Below are 19,371 nucleotides of genomic sequence, written 5' to 3'. Positions count from 1 at the left end.
TCATAGATGTTCTTGTGGTGATGACTTCCAGATTTTGGGGAATAATAGATGTTGAGTAATAGAAGTTATTGAATTGGTTTTATTAATGAATTTAAGTCTTCCGCATTACTTTCTGTTGATATTATAATGAAATGTTAGGGTTTAGATTGGTTGGTTCGCTCACATAGGAGGGTAAGTGTGGGTGCCAGTCGCGGCTCGGTTTTGGGTCGTGACAGTTCGACACATTTTATTTATTACGAAATATCACATTCATTTTACATTTGAACATAAATTAATAGCATTATAAAGTATAGAATAACACAACAAATAAGTTATTTTACAATAGTGAAATATCATCCAATTCTATGCAAACCTAGCCTTAACATGTTTTTCAACCAAGTCTCTAGAGATGACCTTCGTAAATGGATCAATTATCATTTCACGTAAGGAATGTATTGCAGAGTCATTTCTCCACTTTTCACTACGTCTCTCACAAAGTTATACTTGATGTCAATGTGTTTGGTCTTGTTGTGATACTTATGATCCTTCGTTTACGTGATAGTTGCTTGACTATCACAGTGTAGAATCATGGGACCCTTAGAATTCTTTGCAATACTCAAATGCTCAAGGAATTTTTGTAACCAAACAACTTCATGGTTGAAAGAGTTGTGCAAGTTTGCTTCTTACTTTTTCATGAAATAGCACCACCATTTAGTAAAAAATCATAATCGGATGTCGACTCTTTATGTGTTAGAATATTCTATTTACTGTTTTTCAATCATCTCTTCCATGATTAAATTGATACCTACTAACTAGACTCACATCATAACAAATGTCTGGGCGAGTACATATCATATCATACATAAAACTCCCGCCAACACTAGAATAAGAAACACGAGACATGTCTTCATTTTTTCAGTCTTTTGACACATTTCAATGCAAAAAGTTTCACCCCTTGCTACAGGAGTATCCGTGGATTTGCAACTATTCATTTGAAAATGTTTCAATATTTTTTTAAATATAAGTTTCTTGAGATAAACTCAAAAATTTCTTGGAATGATCTTTTTGAATCTTAACACCCAATATAAAGTCTGCTTCACCTATATCTTTCATATCAAATAATATTGAAATACACGACTTGATATAATACATGACTTTGACAGTTTTCACTTACTTCGAATTATTTCTACCTAATCAAATATCATCTACGTAAAGAGAAAGAATTACAAATTTTTCATTGAACTTTTTCACATAGATGCAATGGTCTTCAACAATCATGGTGAACATCACCTCCTTATGAAATTTCAGATACCACTGCCTTGAAGATTGCTTTAGGCCATGAATTGATCTTTTCAATTTGCACACTTTCTTTTCTTGATCTTTTACAATGAAACCTACTAATTTTTCTATGTAGATTTTCATGTTTAATTATATATTGAGAAAAGCAGTCTTCACATCCAGTTGGTGTAATTCTAGATCTAAACGTGCAACAATAGCTAAAAGTAATCGTATGGATGTAAACTTCACAACTGGTGAAAAAGTTTTCTCATGGTCTATTCCAACTTCTTGAGTAAAACCTTTGCCACTAATCATGTTTTGTGTCATTCTATTGCCCATCCGATTTACGTTTAATTTTAAGAATTCATTTATTCTTAATAGCTTTATGTTTTTTAGGAAGGTCAACTAGATCCCAGACTTTGTCGGTTTTCATAGATTCTAATTCTTCTTTCGTCACCTTTAACCATTCATCCTTTTTAGGGCACAGTAAGGTCTCAATTACAGAATTAGGTTTATCCAATTCTGTAGGAGATACCAAGAAAACATAATTCTCAATCTTATAAGATAGTTTAGGTACACCTTTTCTTGTACTCTTACGTATTTGAAGTTCAGGTTCCTCTATAGAATTTTAGGGTTCATAACTCCCACTTGGATCAGAAATCATTTGTTGATGAATTGAATTATCAAGTATGTTTGACAACATTATCTGATTTTCTGAACTCAACATTTCATACAGAGGCTCAACTTTATCTTTTACCTTTTTAAAGAAAATTATGTTTCAAAAATCTGACATCTTGTGATACAACTTAAATAATACTTTCATCATAGTTCATAGATAAACACATACGTTTTGGAGCATTTTAGAGTACCTTATAAAGATATATTTATTTTCTTTTGGACTTAATTTACCAAATTCACCAAAATGATCTTTAATGAATGCTCCATAATTCCACAGTCGTAGATCATTTAGGTTTGTTTTATGACAATTCCTAAGTTCATAAGGAATGGAAGACAGTGATCTAGAAGACACTTTATTCAATATGTAAGCCTCTGTTAATAATGCATCTCCCCAGAAAAAGAAAGACAAATTTACCTGGGCCAGCATTGATCTTATCATGTCTAATAATTTTCTATTTCTTCTTTACCTACTCTTTTTGTTAACATGTATGAGAAGTAGTTAACTCTCTGATAATACCATTTTCAGTACATAATTCTTCAAATTGTTTTGACAAATATTCACGTCTTTGATCGGTTCTTAAAACTTTTGTGCTTTTATCTAATCGATTTTTCACTTCATTCATATATCTTTTAAAGCACTCAAGTGCTTCAGATTTATGAGAAATCAAAGACATAACCAAAGCACGTGAAATCATCAGTAAATATAATGAAGTATGTATCACCAGACCTTGCCCTTACATTCATTAGACCATAAATAGCAGAATGAATTAATTAAAGTGGGAGCTCAACTCTCTTAGACTTCTCAAATGTCCTATACGTAATCTTTTAAGCTAGACAATTTTCACAAGCTGACATTTTAATTTTGGTGAGAGAACCTAAATGCACTTCTTTTTTTCAATCTATTTATTCGATCTTGCCCTATGGACCTAATCTTGTATGTCATGTAATAACATTAATATCTTTGTTACTTGAATAACATTCCAATACACAACAATCAACATAATAGTCTTAAGTCAAAGGATTATAATCTAAAACAATAAAATGATCATAACGTAGTCCAAAACCGTTTAAATCATTATTATCTAGAGTCATTCTAACACTATTACGATAAAAAAAAACAAATAAAAAAATCAACATAAAAAAGAACAAACACAAATACTGAATTTTATCAAATTTTTGGAGCAAATAGGACGTCACAACATCAAGGAACGATCACCACGCAAGTCCACTTTGCAAGTGCCTATACCTTTGACTTCAAGACTAACATTATTTCCTACGTAGATCCACCTTGATTTAGATAAATCCGACAAAACTCCACAAATGCCTCTCTATCTCGATTCACGTGATCGATGGATCATGAGTCTACGAACCACATGGTATAAGATTATGTTAGTAAAGAAGTGTTAGAAACATGCTTTTAGAAATGTTAATTTTTGTGTTTGGTACATTCACGAGCAAAATGCTCCAATACTTAACAATTGTAGCATTTCATTTTACTTTTATCTCTCTTCTTAAGATATCAGTTTTCTTTCTTGAAATTTGGCTTCTTATTTTTCTTAGAGGGTCCTTCTCCAACCTCTTTATCATTTTATATTCTTTTTCAATTTTTCTTGTGCTTGAAGCCTGAAGATTTTGTATCACTTGACCATGCCACAAAGATTAGAAGCAGCTTTCGCAGCACCAAAGCGCTCATCTTCAAGTTCAACACGCGTGCAACATCAGAAAAAGTTTCGAGGCAATCATTATGGGTAAAATTAACCTTCAAATGTTCTCAATTATTGGGAAAGAGATCGAATCACTGCCTGAACTTGTTGCTCATCTGAAAGAATATGACCATCACTCTTGAGTTGAGCTATCATGTTTGACATCATCCTAAGGTGTTGTTTGATATTCTGATTATGACGCTTTTTGTAAATGTCAAATTTGATATTCAACTATCAGAGGCGGGTTACAGACGTAGCCTCATATGTTCTTCGTAGATATACCCACATATCATGAGCAACTGAGAATTCCTCACATTCATGTATGAGGTCATCAACCACATAACTAACCATTATTTCACGTGACGTGAAATTAGATTTTTTTCAATCTCTGTATGCTTCAAGATATTTTTTGTGTTGTGTAGAATTACCTCTTCTGGTTGATTCAAAACATGTTTTCTACCTTATAGAACATTTCACTCTTCTAGTACATATCATATTTTATGACTCTAGATGCCGTAATTATCACCACTAAATTTTTCACCTTTGTTTAAGTCAGCAATGATACTTTTCGATGTTATGTCTGCAGGCAAGAGTTTTAAATCAATTTTGCATGTGATATACACATTCAAGCAAATTAATTCTCATAAAGGTTTCATATTTAATGTAAAATCGAAAAGACACGTAAACATCTAATCTTCATCTATAAATTAAATATTGAATCAAATTTTATCATTAATTTCTTAACGTGTATCCTAATATATTTTAGGTCAAAATTGCAAGGATTTATATATCTAACAATTAACACCATATATGATAATGCACAAAAGAATAATAACACACTTATGCAGAATAGGTTAAAACACATATATTCATATTAAGCATAATCAAAGGTGTTCATTACATATTTAATATGCAAAATCAAAATAAATATGGATCTACTAGACTATGCATCAAGATTCAGTGTGAATCTCCATAATGATTCAGGACCAAAATCATGATAAATGTCTGCTAGTTTCTTCTGTCAATAATTTGATAAGAATTATACAAAATACCTAATCCAACGTAGTCCTCAACATACATATAATAGTCATAAATTTGACTAATTTTAATCTAATATTTTCGATCAAAAATAAGTTCATTGTGAAATTTTTGAACTCTTCACATATTTTTTCCTGCTATTTACATTATCTTTTATCTCTTATGACTTCTGAATTTGAATCATTTTCTATTTTGATCCTTTTGTATCGTATCCTTCTATCATTTATTATTGCCCCTCTATTAATACCACACACACTTAGAGCAATTTAAGCATATTCTCATTCAGTCATACCGGAAAGGGAAACAAAAAATTAGAAATATTGTTAAAGACCATTTAATGCGACACATATGTCACAAATTTCTGATAGTTTATTTAAAAAAAAAAAGTTTACTCCTATGAAAATTATTACAAGACCAATTTAATTAATTTTTCAAAAACACAATATATTTACACATATAAATAAACATATAATTATTTATAAAGTACCAACCCCTTCTAGTGCTATATTAATCCCCTTAAAAATGATAATTATTATTTTAAAAATAACAATTAAATCGCATGTTGATTCATTCAACAAATAAAAATTAGAAAATACTATTACTTTTTCATAACAAGTACAACAGAATCAATTAAATAATAATAATAAAATTTCATGTTGACTCATTTAACAAATAAAAAAGGATACTGCTATTTTCTCATAACAAGTACAACATAATCAATTTTTTATTATTATTGTGGCCCTTCGCATTTCTTCCTTTTTTTTTTCTTTAAGAAAAGGAACAACATGTAATACAACAGTACTACAAGCCAAAAAAAAATGAAAATTCTGATTGGTAAAGGATAACCTTTTCTTTTTATTGGGAAAATACATAAAAATCCCCTTAAAATATAGGGGCGTTAAATACCCCCTTAACATTTTTCAAGTGATTTAAATATTCCCAAAATGATGACGTGGCAGGGAAAGTGAGAGTACTCTCCTTAAAGCGCATGAAAAAAGAAAAAAAACTGAATCTTTTTAAAGTCCTACACATGGACTTTTTTTATTGGTCAATATATAATTAATATTTAAAATAGTTTTTCTTGATACATTAACTCTCTAAAAATATGTAAAAAAATTTATTTAGAGGTATACAAAATTAGTGGGTCCCCCTTTTAATTTCTTTAATTTTTTTCTTTTCATTTTGTCATCTTCCTCACACCTTTTTCTCCAGTGAAACACCTCCTCCTCCATCTTTCTCCCACTTCAAAAAAAAATGTTTTTATTTTAATAGTCCTTTACGAATCCGTAAAATTCAATATCAAAGTCATTGTATTGAGTTAATTTCGCTCTATATTATTCGTGTTGATTTCATAAATATAAACTTTCTTGAAATTTGAGTGGCCCATTTTGATTTCCAGATCTATTCAAAATATTTTTCATAGAATCTATATTTTTTTTTATCAACTTTCTTATGCAATCTTCATTTCTTATTTGAGTTGTCAAGAAAAACTTGGCTTTCAAAAAAAAATTATCTCCAAGAGGGTAAATTCGTGGAGTGAGTTCAAAGAAGATAATGTGAATATTAAAGTGATTTTTTTCATTAGTCATTTCAGAAACATTGTTGAATAGTGAAGAAGAAGAAAAGTAAATATTGAAGGTTGAAATGATGAACAACAAGGAAGAAGAAAGAGAAGGGATGAGGGTATGCATTTATAAATTAATTAATTTATATAATTAATCTTAAAAAATGTTAAATAAAAAAATAATGAATAAGTAAGAAAGTACTAAAAATTAATGATGTGTTACCTATATGGTTATGATGTGGCGCCTATGTGGCGGGTGAGAGTGTTGTTATAGTCTCAAAGTGGAAAAAAATCACTTTGAAGATGATAAGTGGTATTTAAACGTTCATGTAGTTTAAGTACTAAAGTAAATTTTGCTGCCAAGTGTAAGGGAGATTTTTTTTATGTAATTTTCCTTTTTTATTTATATAAATGACTAATAACTTCTTTCTATTTAGCAACGTCATCCTAATTTATATCCCGTAGAAATTAGACTATTTCTATTACTTCTTCTGTTTCACCATATTTGTTCATTCTTATGAACAAAAAAATTGCTAAATCTTCTCCACGTTCAAACAAATCAATTTGTAACAAAAAATTTGATACCACCCCCCCACACCCTTCAAAAAAAATTTTAAGAAATATTAGATCTATCATTAGATATTACATTTTTGAAACCACAAAGATGTGACTTCAAGCCATGAACAATTATATTATTTGAATATAATGCAATTAACCTGCCTTTGATATCATTGTAAGAATTTCGTAATAGAACGAGCATGTGTATATGTTAACAACAACAGAATGATAATGAGGTCTTGTGGAAGGTTGCTCCAAGCCTAACTTTGAGTGTCAAGGAATCAAAGCTATGTTTCAATAAATTGAATGTCACTTTTGTTTTGTTAATATCAGTGAAGAAGATAGAAATTTCTTCTTTAGTTCCTTCCCCCATTTTTTTATGTTTTGTGTTCTTCACATATATTCTTTGAAAAGCGTTCAACCCCTATTTTTAAAGGGAAAAACAATATACATTGGAATAGTTACAACGTATGCTGTTTTCACTCCTTTTCAAATTGATACTTAATTCTTTTTCAAAAAAAATAAAATAAAATATGAGTCGGGTATAATAGGATACTAATACCTTATATTTGATGGTATTAGTAATATATAAAATTTAATACATGTGATTAGTCACGTAAAAACAAAAATACCCCTCAAATCTTTTAATCATTTTTTTATTTTCTTGATTTTATGTTTACATATGTATTAGTAAATTTATTTAAATAAATTAGCTTACAAATTTCATTTTTTAGAGAGAGTTGATTGTTGCTAAATAAATTCAATAAGAATCAATACAAATTTGAAATATGAGTTGTTTAATATTTACTAATTGAAAAATAATCACAACATGACATTTGTGATCTTAATTGAATGTATTATTTGTCGATACATGATATTCTAATTATTTGTATTTTAAACGATTTATAACATTACATACATATTAAAAATATCACTTAAATTTTTTACGTATAAACGTAGATGGATTATTCAATTTTTCTATTGTTTAGTGTTTTTTAGATTTTAAAAGTAGATGGTCTATCTTTTTTAAATTGAAAATTAATGTTTTGAGAGTGATCAATTTATTAAGTTGACAATTTTATCCTCAAATAATTCAAATGAGAAAATAGCAAACATGACGACAGAATTATTCTTCTTCTAGCTAGTTAGAAAGCCACCAAAAATATAGTCTGAGTTATCTATCTTGACCCAATTATATAAATAGATAATCTCATAATAATTCAAGAGTATAAATAAAAAGAAGTTTTTTTTAGAGTTTTAACTTAAGCACAAAATTAGGTGGAAATGGGAAGTAATAAACCAAACAATTATAAAAATAAACAAATTCTATGTTACTAATTTCTACATTACTAATTATTGTATTATTAATTTTTATACCAAACAACCCCTACAAATCACTCTATACATACTGAGTAATTACAAAAACAATCATTTTGATCATCAATAGAAATTATTTCTCGAATTGACAAAAAAAAAATCAAAATCTAATCTTTTGACCAATAAAATGAGAAAAACTACTACAATTTATCCATTCCCACAAAAAATAGTAGGCTATTCAATATGTACATTCAAGATAAGATTTAATCATAAATCTTGAATTAAAAATTTTAAAACCTATGGTTAATGAAATGTTTATTTAATTCCTAAAGAAATAATAATGTATTCAATTGAAGAGACAAATAGAACGAAAATAATAATAATGTGCTATCTGTTATAAAATCAAGCTTATAATAATATAAGTTTAAATAGAAGAAGACAAGAGAAATAGATGAAGGAGAAGACTTTTCTTTTTATTTAAGTGTATTTCCAAATGGTGAATGATATCTCTATATATAGTGTTGAGATACCATATCCAAAGGTCACCTTGAAATTATACATAGTTATCCACCAAGGTTTATATCACCTTGGAATTATACATAGTTATCTACCAAGGTTTATATCACCTTGGAATTATACATAGTTATCTACCAAGATTCATATCACATTGGAATATACATACATGAACTTAGTAGTTCATGAATAAACTAAATATACAATCCACTTGTTCAATGAATTTATAACACTCCCCCTTGTATGTCTATAGATAATGTCCCTCGTTAAAACCTTACTAGAAAAAATCATGTGGGAAAAAAATTCTAATGAAGGAAAAAGAATACACATATCTTTTGATAGACATTATTTGTTGTCTCATTAAAAACCTTGTCAGGAAAATTCAGTGGGACAAAACCTCGGTCAAGAAAAAAAGAGTGCAACACGCAGTATACTCCCCCTAATTAAAACATCACTTAATTTCTTGTGATGAAATCTTCAGTCTTGTACACCGACTTCTCAAATATTGATATATTAACACTGTCTTTGTGATCAAATCACATTCACAAAGATGTTGCATGGTTGAACCCATCCTCATATATCATTATCTTATTTCATGTATATGACGAGACTTTGAGCTTAGCCGAATACATTCTTGAATATCATTCTATTCGTCATGACCTCGTAACTATATTGCAAGTAAATTGTTTATCCAACTTGTTCATAAAAACAATCATCTTGTGGACACATTCATTTGCAGTTGATTATCTTCGTACATTGTGGTTGATATATGGTGTGTCATTGATCTCAACCATACGCACTCTCGACTTGATTCATGAAGGACTTTTATTTTTACATGATTTGAAGAAGTGATTACCAACATTTGCTTCATTGATTGTCAAGATTTTATTATGCCTCCACATGCTAACAAATAGCGTTTTTGAGACCGAACTTTATGCGGATCAGATAAATATTCTGCATATGCTTTAACCAATCAGCTCTGACTTGAATTTTTCAGAATATAATAAATTTGTGCCTATGGTCCTTGTAGACATTAAATTTTTTGGGACTCTACTAGATGCATTCAATTCGAGTTGAGACACTACAAATTGTGTTCAACTCAAATAAGGATTCTTGGAGGCTACTCAATCCTAAATCCTAGTTTATGCCTATATATAGGGTACAAAATTCCCTTAAAAGGCATCTCGGAAATTCCATAAAGAGATCAAGATCTCGAATACTCTACAAATTGATGGATTATTTACATAGAGAGGTCAAATCTAAATCATCCTAGTTCGAGAAATACGTCACTAACTTCCCTCGAATCATGGATAAATCTTAAGAGAGTAAAATCAAGCGATCAACAGAATTGTACTCACAATCTATCTTGATCAATAAAATCATATTTTTTCATATTTTATTTGTGTTTGCAATTTATTTTCTGTCACTTTAAAATTTATTGTCAACAAATTGGCACGCCTAGTGGGACCAAATCTGCTCTTCATCTCTTATCTCTTAAATTAAATCTGAAAATCTGAAGCTCCAAAGGTGGAAGAATGAGTACTTCAAGACTCGTCTTTGAGTTTCATCAAGTCTACACTCCGTCAAGCCTTGAAGCAGGCACATTTGTAGACATTGAAATTTTGTGGGACTCTACTAGATGCGTTCAATTCGAGTTGAGACACTACAAATTGTGTTCAACTCAAATAAGGATTCTTGGAGGCTACTCAATCCTAAAACCTAGTTTATGCGTATGTAATGGGTACTAAATTCCCTTAAAAGGCATCTCGGAAATTCCATAAAGAGATCAAGATCTCGAATACTCTACAAATTGATGGATTATTCACATAGAGAGGTCAAATCTAAATCATCCTAGTTCAAGAAATACGCCACTAACTGCCCTCGAATCATGGATAAATCTTAGCAGAGTAGAATCAAGGGATCAACAGAATTGTACTCACAATCTATCTTTGATCAAACATGAAGATGCTAAAGATGCATCACCTGAACTTGAAGAAGGAGTAAAGGTGACCGTTGATGCATTGAAAGAAATCAATCTTGGAACTGAAGCAGTCTTTCCACTTGAACGACAAATACCTTCATTGAGGCTTGCCATCCAAGAGGGACTTATTGAAGAATATAATGCTCGCCTCAGTCTTGAAGATTTGGAAGCTCTGGATGAGAAAAGGTTGAAAGCTCAACAAAGTCTTGAATGCTACCAAGCTCGTCTTTCTCGTGCTTTCAATAAAATGGTTCGCCTAAGATCCTTCAAAGTTGGTGATCAAGTTCTTGAAGTTAGAAGACCAATTATCATATCTCATAAATCAAAAAGCAAGTTCACCTCAAAATGGGATGGACCATACGTCATTCAAGAAGTCTATTCAAGCGGAGCTTACAAACTTGTGGATGCAGACGGCTTGCGGATTGGTCCCATCAATGGAAAATTCTTGAAGAAGTACTATACTTGAAGCGACGTCATACTCCTGGCCCGCAAGAGTATAAACTGTGTACGACTTCTAAAAAAATGTCCTCTAAGTTAAAAATCTCGAAAGAGGAGGCCTAGGCAAAAGTTAGGACACAAAAAAAAAGTCCTCTAGGTTGAAAATCTCGAAAGAGGCGGCCTAGGCAAAAAAAATAAAATAAAAACTAAAGCTCACTTTCTGAACTACGTTATGACTTGATTCTCTTCAGTGAGGTACATAGGCAGCTTAGAGTATTTTTACTCTACGTTCAGTCATAAGAAAAAAAAAATATAATGTCGCCATGTGAACATCATGTTGATTCATTCAAATGAAGAGTTAAACATTCAGATTTCGAGCCAACTTTGAAGATAAATCTGCATTAATTCGTAAATTCTATGGATGTGATTTTTGTACAAAGCTGAAGAAATCTGAAGATTCAAGCACGCAGATTTTGATCCAACTTTGAAAATATTCTGTAATAAACCATAAAATCCCATGGACGTGAGTTTTACATAGATCAAAGATCTCCAAGTTATCTTTCCAACCAATAAAGAAGCTCATTATTTCGATACTCCTACTCCAGGCTATGAATTTTCTTTCACATATGCACGAAGTTGAAAAAATCTGAAAAGTAACGTTTTGTTGCAATCCTCATGTGAACGCTAGCTTACGGAGTCTTTTTTTCAATAAAGAAATGGAGCTCGTGGAAAGAAACAATCAAAATTCAAAGTTCAAGACAAGGAGTTTCTTATTGAAATATAAGTCACTATTTTATTGCTTAAAAAAATCACTACGCCCTAATGAGTGAATCAAAAAATTCTAAGCAAATAAAAGAAATATAACTACGCAAAAAAGTTTGAAGCTTATGATTTCTTGGTGGCTTTTCTCAATCGCCTCTTATAGCTTGTCTAATCTCTCAACTTCATCGTTAGACATCACATTATTTGCGTCAATGGTATAAATCTCGCCCTCCGTAGTGGTGACATTCTCTTGATTTTGGGCAACTTCTCTTGATATTTATTTATGGGATCGGTGACCTTCTTTTTCTTGGAAGATAAAGCTTTTAAGTCTTTCTCCACATCTGCTAGAGTTGTTTGAAGTTTCTCCATGGATATATCCAACTTTTCATGTGCCAACTTTGCACCATCAACACGACGTTGCGCATCAGAGAGAGCCTTCTCATGTGATTCTTTAGTTATCTTTGATGATCTTAAAGTATCATACTCTACATATAACTTGAAGAAATTCTCTACATGATCCTCCAAATAAGAGACACCAAAGCTGTTTCGTCGTCAAAGGTGAAACTACAAAAGAAGGGGCACCAAGTGTGGTTTATCATCAAAGTTAAAACAACAAAAGAAGAGATGCCAAATATGGTTCGTCATCAAAGTTGAAGCTACGAAAGAAGAGATCTCAAGTGTGGTTCGTCGTCAAAGACACAATTGCAAAAGAAAAGACACCAATTATGTTTCATGTTTGGTTCATCATCAAAGCCAGAACTCTAAATAAGATGATCCACATACAATCCATCATCATAAACCTGCAAAAAAAAAGGGAAAAATGATGTGTCGCACGGTGCCAATTCCACGAAGCTTCGAATCGGTGGTGAAAATTATGGCATATTTTCTCTCACTCGTCAATGATGAATGATGTGTCTCACGGTGCCAATTGCACGAAGCTTTAAATTGGCATATGATGAAAATTATGGCATATCCTCACACGTTCGTCATGATGAATGATGTGTCTCACGGTGCCAATTGCACGAAGCTTCAAATCGGCATGATAAAAATTATGGCATATGATCACACGTTCGTCATGATGAATGATGTGTCTCACGGTTCCAATTGCACGAAACTTCAAATCGACATGATGAAAATCATGGCATATGCTCTCGCGCTTGTCATGATGAATATGATCCTATTGACTTAAGAGTTTTATGTTATCTCTCCATGTAGATGATAAAAAAAATTTCTCAATCAATATATGGCTCTTCGGTAAAGATGTAGAGAGGTAAACTCATGAAGACTTTGTTGTCTAGTTTCTATAGAAACAAGTCGCTCGACCTTCGGAATCTCCTACACCAAGATATAGACGTTTTGGTGGAACTGCATAGAGCTATACAAAAAAAAAAGACAGATCTGATAGCAAACTTCAAAAATCAATTACCGTCAATTATGAAGGATTTTGATTTTGAAGTTTGGATATGTCATAGCCCTCTGAGTCTAGTTTCTGGAACATCAAACGGATCATGATTTCAATATTTCTACAACAAGTTGTGAACTTTCTACCGCATGCGTGCTGTGCTGAAAAAAAGTGACGAAAATTGAGTTTTGTATGCCTCAAATTGACAATCAATCCTTGTAAGAGCATATGTATTTATAGAAATCAAAGTACATAAATTGTGTTCCTACAAATTATGAAAAATTATGAAGATGAAAAGTTTATTTCCTACAAATTATGGAAATTTTCCATGTGAATCAAATTATGGAAATTCCATGGAAACCAAATTATGGTAAGTTTTCATAAGAAATAAATTAAGAAAATTTTCCATGGAAAACAAATTATGATAAGTTTTCATAAGAATTAAATTATGGAAATTTTCCATGAGAATCAAATTATGAAAATTCCATAGAAATCAAATCATGGTAAAATTTTCTCACGAGATACATAAAAATATGCCCAAATGAGAATAGACTCGCGTCATGAGAAATTGAATTCCTTGCGTTCTATTCAAGTGAAAGCCTAAAATTTGCATCGAAGCCACAAGATCTCTATCACCAAGTCAAGCTTGTGGAAGCAATCCTTACTCATTGAATTGGCGGTCATTTTATAGCGATGACCCAAATGAAATTACCACACTATGAAGAAATTTCAAGCGATAAGTTTTCAAGAGCTTGAAACAATTCAAGTCGAAAATGAGTTGATAAACAATCGAAAGTCAAATGTCCTCTTATAAATTAGAGAATATTGTCATGAAGACTCTGGTAAATGTTGACCTCAACATATCGACATGGTCAATTTTGATAGCAAACTTCAAAAATCAATTACCGTCAATTATGAAAGGTTTTGATTTTGAATTTTGGATATATCGTATCTCTTTGAGTCTAGTCTCTGAAACATTAAACGGAACATGATTTCGATATTTCTACAACAAGTTATGAACTTTCTACCGCAGGCGTGCTGTGCTGAAAAAAGGGTGATGAAAATTGAGTTTTGTATGCCTCAAATTGACAATTAATCCTTGTAAGAGCATATGTATTTATAGAAATCAAAGTACATAAATTGTGTTCCTACAAATTGTGGAAAATTATGAAGATGGAAATTTTATTTTCTATAAATTATGGAAATTTTCCATGGGAATCAAATTATGGAAATTCCATGAAAACCAAATCATGGAAAATTTTCATAATTTAATTCTTATGAAAATTTACCATAATTTGGTTTCCATGGAATTTCCATTATTTGATTCCCATGGAAAATTTCCATAATTGATAGTAAATAAACTTTCTATCTTCATAATTTTTCATAATTTGTAGGAACACAATTTAGGTACTTTGATTTCTATAAATACATATGCTCTTACAAGAATTGATTGTCAATTTGAGGCATAAAATACTCATTTTTCGTTACACTTTTTTCAGCACAGCATGCCTGCGGTAGAAAGTTCATAACTTGTTGTAGAAATATTAAAATCATGATTCGTTTGATATTCCAGAAACTAGGCTCAGAGGGCTATGACATATCCAAACTTCAAAATCAAAATCCTTCAGAATTGACGGTAATTGATTTTTGAAGTTTGCTATCAGATCTGTCTTTTTTTTTTTATAGCTCTATGCAATCCCACCAAAACGTCTCTATCTTGGTGTAGAATATTTCAAACGATAAGAGACTTGTTTCTATAGAAACTAGACATCAAAATATACAACATATCCAAAAATCAAGGTAAAACTCTTCATGGATTGATTTTGATTTGATGTAATACTTGTGGCTCAACACTTGGAACGAAGACTTCTTTGTATGCGGAAGACTTGCAGATCACCTTTGAAGAGCAACTATGTATTTTGTATGTATATCTTTTTGTGTGTCTTTTGGTCAGAAGAAGACCTCTTTATATAGGCTTGAGTTAGGGCTTTAGGGGTATTTTGGTCTGAGCAATTTTTACCCCTAGGGCTGAAGAACATGAATTGGGCTCATCTTGTCAACTTAATGGATTGGCCCAAGTGATTTGGACTTAATTTAAGTCTACAATTTTGACTTAGATATTAATCCAACTTTATCAACCAGTAATTTGACTTGGTCAACGTATGGTGGTTTAAGATTTAACCCAATTTTAATATGGATTTATCAATACAACTTCACTTCTACAAATGCCCCCTGCTTCGAGGCTTGTCGGAGTGTATACGTGACGAAACTCGAAGACGAGGTTTGAAGTACTCATTCTTCCACCTTTGGAGCTTCAGATTTTCATATTTGATTTAAGAGAGAAGAGATGAAGGGCAGATTTGGTCGCACTGGGCGTGCCAATTTGTTGACAATAAATTTTAAAGTGACAGAAAATAAATTGCAATCACAAATAAAATATGAAGAAACATGATTTTATTGATCAAGATAGATCGTGAGTACAATTCTGTTGATTTCTTGATTCTACTCTCCTAAGATTTATCCATGATTCGAGGGCAGTTAGTGGCGTATTTCTCGAACTAGGATGATTTAGATTTGACCTCTCTATGTGAATAATCCATCAACTTATGAGTATTCGAGATCTTGATCTCTTTATGGAATTTTCGAGATGCCTTTTAAGGAAATTTAGTACCCTTTATATAGGCATAAACTAGGGTTTAGGATTGAGTAGCCTCCAAGAATCCTTATTTGAGTTGAACACAATTTGTAGTGTCTCAACTCGAATTGAACGCATCTAGTAGAGTCCCACAAAATTTCAATGTCTACAATCCTTCAAATATATTCAAGTATGTAGATAACATCATTTTAATGTCCTTTTGATGGGAAGAAACTGAATTTTTCCAGTAAATTTACTGCAAAACAGATATCTAGTCGAGTAGTATTAGCAAGATGTATTAGTATCCCAATTGCACTAAGATATGGAGTTTCATCACCAAGAAACTTTTTGTCCTTCTTTTGAGATCAAACTCAATCTTTATTTATGTCAAGCAATCTCATAATCATTGGGGTAATCAATGACTGTGATTTATCCATATAAAATTGCATCAAAACTTTTATGTGTATGTGCAGTGATAGACAAATATTTTATTTATCAAATTATCAATCTGTAGGTCAAGACAAAATTCTGTCTACCAAGACCTTTAGGGTCATTCTTCGGTACTTTTTCTTCTTTGACTATTTCAATCCATATAAGGATTCTTGAAGCTGTATGGAAAAAGTTTCTTTCAAACTCTTATATGCTTCAAACACGTCAATTACTTCAAGGATTTTTACATAACATTTGGTATTGTCTAGCTAGACATGATAATTATTCATTATATACATTCAAGTTTTCATATCTTGCCAGATCAAAACAAATCTCATTGCTTCCACCATAGGCGAAACATCTCCAATAATGTCAGGATTTTTTCGACAAACCTTTATGCCCCAAGGCACAAGCCATACTTAATATCTTACGGTTATACCATCACATAATAATTTATTTGTACCCCACTGACATTATTATTTAATTTATGGACTATCAATCCAAACATCACTTTTCTAAGTGAAACAAAATACACTTGAATTATACGTTTTACTTGGCCAATCATTTATCTGTCCATACTCTATGACAGATTTGAATTCAAGATCCTCGTCATAATTTTTTTGATTGAGCGCTACTTCATATCAAAGATACCTTCAACAGTTATTTTATATTGATTCCAATATGACAAAACTTATCGAGGTCTCTTCATTTTTTTCCATCATTTTTAGGTACCTGATTCTTTTCTAAGGTATTATGAAGTGTTATGTCAAGGTGCTCTTTTATATCACTTGCCTCATTATCATGACCATATTGATCATTTGGTCCTCTCCTCCTTCAAGGAATTTTATATTTGGAATCGATCGGTCTATTATGCTTCAAGCGTATCATAGACTTTGTCCTTCAAGACTTCTCATTGGAGCATTTGCAACTGAATTATAAAATAGGGTCAGTAAATTAATCTGGCAATAGGTTTGCAACATTATGCAAAAGAATTATCTCTTGAACTTCAAGTTCACATTTTCTTTTAACGAGAATCTAGATAATTCATAATTAACCTCATAAATAATTTTCAGTTGTCAATCATCTCTCCCCCTAATGTTAGAAAATCTAAATTTATTCCAACCTTATTTGGAAATTCATCTTTGTGCGTGATGGAACAATTAAAATCATAAGCACACATTCAAAATTTAGATGAAAATTATTTGGTTTCTGACCCTGAACCAGTATGATGGGAAAACCTTGTTGGCTTGATGCATACATGTGTTGCTACATGTTAAATAAATTTATCTCATACCAAATCTTATTTGAGAGTTTTGCTCTCATACCCATGGTTTAGCTATAATTGGAGGCTACAATTTCTGCTAAGCCAACCAACATTATTTGTATAATTTCATACTTGGAACGGTGCTCTTAATTTAACAATCGAGCAAACAATCTTACAAACATCAATTTGTATATTGCCAACAAAGCACATGTGACCATCGCATATATACATCAATTATATAGTAAATGATCCACATGACAGGTGAATGACCCATATTTGCCTTTTTATATGTTTCAAATAATCTAAGGTAATACAATTCCAACCTTAGTTGGTAAAATGATAATTTTATCAAGAGAACAAACAACACAAGAGAATTCTTGAAGAATCTTTTATTTCTTCATCATATAATCCACATGAATTCTCAATTACATTTGCATCACATTTAAATCATATTGGTTAACCTGTCATGCCAACTGATCATTATTCCAGTACACTTATAGTTTACTTTTGCATGTGACTTTATCAGTATGTTCATGTTTGTGTTCAACAAACAAGAGAAAAAAATGGATAATCTTTTACATGAATATTCATAATCCACTTCGATTATAGTAATCTGAACACAATAAATCTTTTCACAATTTATAGTCTCAATATTTATTTTTAATTCATTCGAAATTTAAAAAAAATCTTTTGAGACTTACTACAACCCCAATATTTTTCTCTTGTTATAACACAACTCGTTAGACCTTGCAATTAATTTTGTGTACTATCACATATTCCATGACACCATCCATATGGTGAACTTCTCCTTCAAGGAGAAAAATTATACTATTATTTGTCATGATCAAAATTATTACGAGCAAGACATGTTTTTTGTTTTACTTTGTTGTACCATAAGTACACAACCAATGACAAATTTATATTGCCACACAATAATGGCCATTTATAGGCAAGAATTATTCCTTTCTTTTGGCCTTTCGGTGGTTCAGATAATCATGCCACAATATTTATGACATATAAATGTACACGACCATTGGTCATTCCTACCAAATATAATTTGTTTATTTCTCTCAAACCTCCCTAGAGGTGAATTATGACATATATCCAACCATACATGAATATGTTCTTATTCATATTTTTCCTTCATATTTTGTCATATTCACTTTCAGTAATAGGCAACTATTTTTCACAATGTTTATTACAGGTCACAATCTCTTCGTGAGTTGACAATAAACTTTTATGTATGTCATCTCCTTTTATTTGACATGCTTACATGATCCACCTTAACATCATTTTGAAAGATAAAATGCACCACCACTTTATATTCTTTCTTTTGATGAAGGATTTTTATAAATTTATTAAATTATTAGGTCGCACAATGACCACAGGTCCAATGAACTTTCATACTATTATGATGATGAAAATTACGTTCACAGTTTGATGGAATATTTGGAGAACCCATTGTGTTCTTCCTTTTATAATTATCACAATGATAACTATTATAATTTTGTTCATCCACGCCCTTATTCATACATTCAATCACTTGTCATCTTTCAGACTTATTATTTACTGCTACCACATCCATATGATATAATGGAGCAAATCAACTAGAGTGTTTCAAAGTTATTATACATTGCTACCACATTCTTTTCAAGGAATGGAGCAAATTCAATAGGATGAATTTCAAGAATTTTCATTAAAATATATTATTTTTGGCTTAATCATCATTTTATCATCAACTATGGTGCTTTGAGACTCAACCTCAATATCTTATCCATGTAAGACATGATATTCAATAATTGTATGGGACTCGAACCCAATCCTTATCATCA

Source organism: Solanum pennellii, chromosome 9, assembly GCF_001406875.1.
Source record: "Solanum pennellii chromosome 9, SPENNV200".
NCBI classification, from domain to species: Eukaryota; Viridiplantae; Streptophyta; class Magnoliopsida; order Solanales; family Solanaceae; genus Solanum; species Solanum pennellii.
The sequence above is the reverse complement of the archived record's forward strand: the minus strand, read 5'-3'. Positions refer to the sequence as shown.